The sequence below is a fragment of the Carassius gibelio genome, chromosome A1 (genome assembly GCF_023724105.1).
Source record: "Carassius gibelio isolate Cgi1373 ecotype wild population from Czech Republic chromosome A1, carGib1.2-hapl.c, whole genome shotgun sequence".
NCBI lineage: Eukaryota > Metazoa > Chordata > Actinopteri > Cypriniformes > Cyprinidae > Carassius > Carassius gibelio.
Window position 1 is genome coordinate 17,838,908 of NC_068371.1, and position 6,839 is coordinate 17,845,746.

General features: G+C 37.3%; 1 long non-coding RNA gene across 1 annotated transcript; it reads left to right on the forward strand.

Annotated features, from left to right (window-relative positions):
• Positions 1 to 1,247: 1,247 nt before the first annotated feature.
• LOC128001231 (uncharacterized) lies at positions 1,248 to 5,776 on the forward strand. The gene is made up of 3 exons (XR_008174502.1): positions 1,248 to 3,869; positions 4,612 to 4,640; positions 4,759 to 5,776. It is a non-coding gene; the product is annotated as an uncharacterized LOC128001231 (long non-coding RNA).
• Positions 5,777 to 6,839: the final 1,063 nt, after the last annotated feature.

Here is a 6,839-nt window from a genome sequence, read left to right on the forward strand (position 1 = left end):
ACATGTCGAAAGCAGCAAAGAGTTGTAGTCCACAAAGTGCTGTCACAAAAATTCTACCCCTATCAAACTTCTACCTGCTAAATTGTAACATTCTTCACACGAAAGATTATATAAAAAATTCACAGACAACATATGTTCACATTCATGTCACAATTCAAACGGGACCAGAAAATAATTATTTTCTCCCATTAATGAAATAAATCCCATTTGCATTGACAGTTTTTCAACTTTGAGGTCCAGTGGGGTTTTACGGAGGGGGCGGGACTTACCAGCTCTATAGGGATAACCACATCCTGGAGAGGATAGTGAAACAAAACCCATTCAAAACTGTGGGGGAGATTCACAAAGAGTGGACTGCAGCTGGAGTCAGTGCTTCAAGAACCACCACGCACAGACATATGCAAGACATGGGTTTCAGCTGTCGCATTCGTGGTGTCAAGCCACTCTTGAACACTCAGAAGCGTCTCACCTGGGCTAAAGACAAAAAGGACTGGACTGCTGCTGAGTGGTCCAAAGTTATGTTCTCTAATGAAAGTAACTTTTGCATTTCCTTTGGAAACCAAGGTCCCAGAGTCTGGAGGAAGAATGGAGAGGCACACAATCCACGTTGCTTGAGGTCCAGTGTAAAGTTTCCACAGTCAGTGATGGTTTGTGGGGCCATGTCATCTGCTGGTGTTGGTCCATTGTGTTTTCTGAGGTCCAAGGTCAACGCAGCCGTATACCAGGAAGTTTTAGAGCACTTCATGCTTCCTGCTGCTGATCAACTTTATGGAGATGCAGATTTCATTTTCCAACAGGATGTGGCACCAGCACACACTGCCAAAGCAGTACCTGATTTAAGGGCCATTGTATCCCTGTTCTTAATTGGCCAGCAAACTTGTCTTCTATGGGGTATTGTGAAGAGGAAGATGTGACATGTTAGACCCAGGAATGCAGAAGAGCTGAAGACCACTATCAGAGCAACCTGGTCTCTCATAACACCTGAGCAGTGCCACAGACTGATCCACTCCATGCCACGCCACATTGCTGCAGTCATTCAGACAAAAGAGACACAACTAAGTATTGAGTGCTGTACATGCTCATACTTTTCATGCTCATACCTTTCAGTTGGCCGGCATTTCTAAAAATCCTTTCTTTGTATTGGTCTTAAGTAATATTCAAATTTTCTGAGATACTGAATTTGGGATTTTACGTAGTTGTCAGTTATAATCATCAAAATTAAAAGAAACATATTTGAAATATATCAGTCTGTGTGTAATGAATGAATATAATATACAAGTTTCACTTTTTGAATGATAGTTCACTGTTATATTGACAAAATGACAAAGCATTTTGACTATCATGTTTGAGAGCAGTTATTGTCATACAAAATAACAAAAAGTGTTTAAAAGAATCATGAATTAAGCTGGCACGTTTAAATGTTTGTTAACATATTTATTTGTTCTTACTTTGATTTTATAGCCCTAGCCCTAGCCCTAGCCCTAGCTGAGATCTGCTTCTGCTGCTCATACTGTGATCAGCCGCCCTTCCCCCACAGCACTCTCTGATCGCGCGCGCGCCCTTCCCCCACAGCACTGTCTCTGACTGACTCACTGCAGATGAGATGCTTGCATATCAGCCCTGCTGTGGGTTTGCAGACTTCAATTGACTGTTTTGATTAATAAATGCTATTACAGTTTTTTTTCAATCGCTTACAAGCGCTTACCCATACTTTAGATACTTTTTCTAAACTCTTAACACAGACTCACACCTACAAAACACAACAATTGGCCAAATGGATAATTTTCTTCTCGAAAACACATTTTGTTAAATTTATACTAAATCTTAATTTCAAAATAGAACACATCTTTCTGTCAACACACCAACTTTACCAAAACACTGGAAATCTGACTCAAAATTAAATTATTCTGTCAAAGAATAACTTGTTTTCACCTCAAAAGGTACATGCAGTCAATCAAAGTACACCAGGTTTCAAAATACTGGCTATTGTTGACATTACAAAAACTGCATAGACTTTTCAGTCTCAGTTTTACAGGTATTTGCATGCAAAACATGCAATTCACTGTTTTACACTAAATTTCTTGGTTAGGAACTGTATGTCCAAATGTACAGTAATGTTTACATTCAAAAGCATTCCAGTAAAAAGCTATTTTTTTCCTTTACTGTTTACTGCAGGAGGTACAGTAGAAACGCGGTATGATAGAACAGAAAAGCTTTGAGAGTATTGCTTACAGTGAACAGAATATCCATCTCACTGCTCCTGCTCTTCTCCCTGGCCCCCTTGCTCTTACTCTTCCTCGTCCATACATTACAGTGTTTGTCTTTTTCTGTTTCCAAAAATATTACTCTTCAAAGTCCTCCTTTTACTGTATTGTATAAGTGTCAATGTAATAGAAAAAAAAATAACCCCTGCGATTGAGTCTAAGCCAGATTGGAATCAGCTGTGGTTGGCCCAATTTACACAACATAAATCAGCTAAGATAAATTGTTTTTGAACTGATTTAATTGCAGAAGCAGAGGTTTTTATACTGTATCTAAGGTTTGGAACATTGTTTTTGCTATTGTGGGATGTTGTGTGTTAACATTTGTAAATACTACAAAAACGATCCATAATTTTGTTGGGAGGTATAGCTTGTCTGTTCAGAAAATGTAAGCATTGTGGAAATGTGTTCAATGACTCCATATTGTGTAAAAACGACATGAAATGAGTGAATGGTATGGCCACAATAGACAGATGCTTTGCTAATTGTGTTTAGAGTTTTGAAAATATGACAGCTGCTTGGACAAATGCTTGTTAGCGACTGAAAACAACTGTAATAGAAAATAAGATGTCTGTTCAAGAGATCTAGGTTGCTCATTTAGACAGTTGTGAGCTCTTGTTTACAGCAGACCTGCACATTTTGAATATTCATATTTGTAATCCTCTTAAAAGCTTTATGATGTGGTGTTATTTCAGAAAATTAAGTACACGTTGGGTACATTTTTTTTACAAACCAGTGCACTTACTGGTTTGAAAATCTTAAGAATGATTCAAGAAATTATATATCTATGTATCGCTCTCTCTCTCTCTCTCTCTCTCTCTCTATATATATATAGAGAGAGAGAGAGAGAGAGAGAGAGAGAGAGAGCAGTTATAGTCATACAAAAGAACAAAAGTGTTTAAAAGAATCATGAATTAAGCTGGCACGTTTAAATGTTTGTTTACAGATTTATTAGTTCTTACTTTGATTTTCAACTATAGCCCTATAGCCCTAGCCCTAGCCCTAGCTGAGATCTGCTTCTGCTGCTCATACTGTGATCAGCCGCCCTTCCCCCACAGCACTCTCTGATCGCGCGCGCGCCCTTCCCCCACAGCACTGTCTCTGACTGACTCGCTGCAGATGAGATGAATGAATGAACTAACAAAAGTCTTGTGAGCTCTAGTTTACAGCAGACCTGCACGTTTTGAATATTCTTATTTGTAATTCTCTTAAAAACTTTATGATGTGGTGTTATTTTATAAAAATAAGTGCACACCGGGTACTTTTTGCTCTTTTAAACCAGTGCTTGTACGGACATGCGCACTGGTTCCTAGTTTGAGGTGGGTGCTCGGTTAAAAAGTGATCATGTGCTCTGTCCACTAGAAAGACTAACTTCATCACATTTTTTTTTTAAGTTTGAAGAAACAGTACTGTGGTCAAAACAAATATCATTGCCACCAGATAATTTTCTATTAGGCCAAATAAATGTAGTCACAATTTCAACGTGAAATCCAAATACGTAACTACGTCATTTACGCAAGTCAGCGACGGTGGTGTTTTCCCGGGAAATGCAGACACGTGACGATGGAACGCGCGAAACAGACGACAAACAACCCACCAGGAGGAAAGGTGAGATCAAGACTTGTCCTGAAAATGCATGATAACTAAATACATTGTGTAATATGAAATATAGTACGATGTATGTTTATTTTAGTGGTTTAGTTATTTTTTGTAATAGGGTTTTATTTACTTCTCGATTGTATTTGAGTTTGCTTCTAAGCCTGTGTCATTTGATGATTTGTTGCAATAATGAAAACAAATTGTATATATAAAATTGACTATTAAATATAATTTTGTTATTTTTCATATAATAGTACTTTAGGTTCTACAAAGTAATCAAGACAACCGAGTCAGTGGTAGTTTTCTAAATCATTGTTTTTCTCAAAAGTGTTGTAAAATATCAACAGTAATTTGAAATAATTCATTCTCATTTTTTAATATCATTATTTTATATATTATATTTTATGTAATACATTATTACATTATTTGCCCCCGAATTGGTTTTTTAGTGGAATGTTTTATTTTAATAATTTATCTTCACTGAGATTTTTTTGCACAATGACCATGAATTGATACTTTATAAAAATTGTATTTTGTTTCAAGCTCCAAAGCAGACAAAAAGCACATTAAAAATAGTCCATATAAATCTAGCTGGTTATTGACTGAAAATCTCCCATATACTTTAGCTCTTAAATCAAATATAGATTGACATCAATTGTGGTTACAAGACACACAAGAACCAATGGTTTTTGGCATTAATGACATTTCCATTAAAAAAAAAATATATATAATATAAAGATTTGTTCCACAGAAAAACACAACACCGGTTTGGATATGAGGGTTAGTATGTTAATTATGTGTGTTTTTGGTGAACAATTCCAGTAAGATCAACAGGATTTTTTAAAATATGCTTGTTTATTTCATTCACCTTATATTTATTTGTATTTATTTTTTCCAGTCATTTCAAGAAAGAAAGTCGCCATGCTGGGAAATAAAAGACGTAGGAAACCTCTGCAGGATGCTTAGCATCACATTACCTGTAAAACTGACAAGCCTGGGCTTCGAGAGCAGTTCATCAGCAAATATAAAGGCAAGTATAAATGACTAAGCAGTTTAGTAACTAATAACTAGGGCTGGGGGATATGGCAAAAAAGTTATCACGATAATTGTTTTATATTAGTCGATATCGATAATTATCACAATAAATGTCAAATCTTTATTTCTTTCAAGTTTAAAGGCAGATATTTGCTCCTAAGTGAAAGTTGTAGAAACCAGAGCATTAATTGTGGTTTTAAACTACTCTTTATTGTCAGAACATATCATGACAAACACTTGCCAAACAGGTGAACATTTCACAAATCTGAGGTAGAACATTCAAACATTTGTTATTTTTCCTTAACAAAATAAATATATTTATTGGAAAATGTATTTCTTAGTTCCTGGATGTGCTAATGGGGGATATTGTTTCAAGTCTTGAAACAGGTTTGTGTTGCCTGACTTTGATGGCATGGATCTTCAGCACAGTTTACAGTGCAGGCAGCAATATTAATATTAGATATATTTTGTCTCAAAATGCATATTTGACAATGATTTGCAGCAGTATTAGATTCAGTTAGGAGCAGATTTACTATGTAAAATTTATGTTCATTAACAAAAACAGTAACATCTTTTAAAACGACCTCAATTTTATTTGGTAAAATGTAATAATCTGACTGTTTGAGTTTTATTAAAATTAACCATTGGTCATCCAGTATCATGCATTTAGATCATGATAACCACAAAACCAAATACTGTAACTATTTTATTAATCCTTTAATACATTGTCTACATTACAGTTTTTTTCAATCGCTAACAAGCGCTTACCCATACTTCAGATACTTTTTCTAAACTCTTATCACAGACTAACACCTACAAAACACAATTGGCCAAATGGATAATTTTCTTCTCGAAAACACATTTTGTTAAATTTATACTAAATCTTCATTTCAAAATAGAACACATCTTTCTGTCAACACACCAACTTTACCAAAACACTGGAAATCTGACTCAAAATTAAATTATTCTGTCAAAGAATAACACTTGTTTTCACCTCAAAAGGTACATGCAGTCAATCAAAGTACACCAGGTTTCAAAATACTGGCTATTGTTGACATTACAAAAACTGCATAGACTTTTCAGTCTCAGTTTTACAGGTATTTGCATGCAAAACATGCAATTCACTGTTTTACACTAAATTTCTTGGTTAGGAACTGTATGTCCAAATGTACAGTAATGTTCACATTCAAAAGCATTCCAGTAAAAAGCTATTTTTCCTTTACTGTTTACTGCAGGAGGTACAGTAGAAACACGGTATGATAGAACAGAAAAGGTTTGACAGTATTGCTTACAGTGAACAAAATATCCATGAAACACATAAGAGCATTCTGAACAAAAAAACAACAACAGAAAAAAGCCCAGAATAAAAAAAGGAGGGGGGGGGGGGGGGGGGTAAAATAAAAACAATCTCTCACTGCTCCTCTCAATGCTCCTGCTCCCCTCACTGCTCCTGCTCCCCTCACTGCTCCTGCTCCTCTCACTGCTCCTGCTCCCCTCACTGCTCCTCTCACTGCTCCTGCTCCCGCTCCTCTCACTGCTCCTGCTCCCCTCACTGCTCCTCTCACTGCATCTCTCACTTCTCCTGCTCCTCTCACTGCATCTCTCACTGCATCTCTCACTGCATCTCTCACTGCTCCTCTCACTGCTCCTCTCACTGATCCTCTCACTGATCCTCTCACTGCACCTGCTCCTCTCACTGCTCCTGCTCCTCTCACTGCTCCTCTCACTGCATCTCTCACTGCATCTCTCACTGCTCCTCTCATTGGTCCTCTCACTGTTCACTGCTCCCGCTCCTCTCACTGCTCCTGCTCCTCTCACTGCATCTCTCACTGCATCTCTCACTGCTCCTCTCACTGATCCTCTCACTGATCCTCTCACTGCTCCTGCTCCTCTCACTGCTCCTGCTCCTCTCACTGCTCCCGCTCCTCTCACTGCATCTCTCAC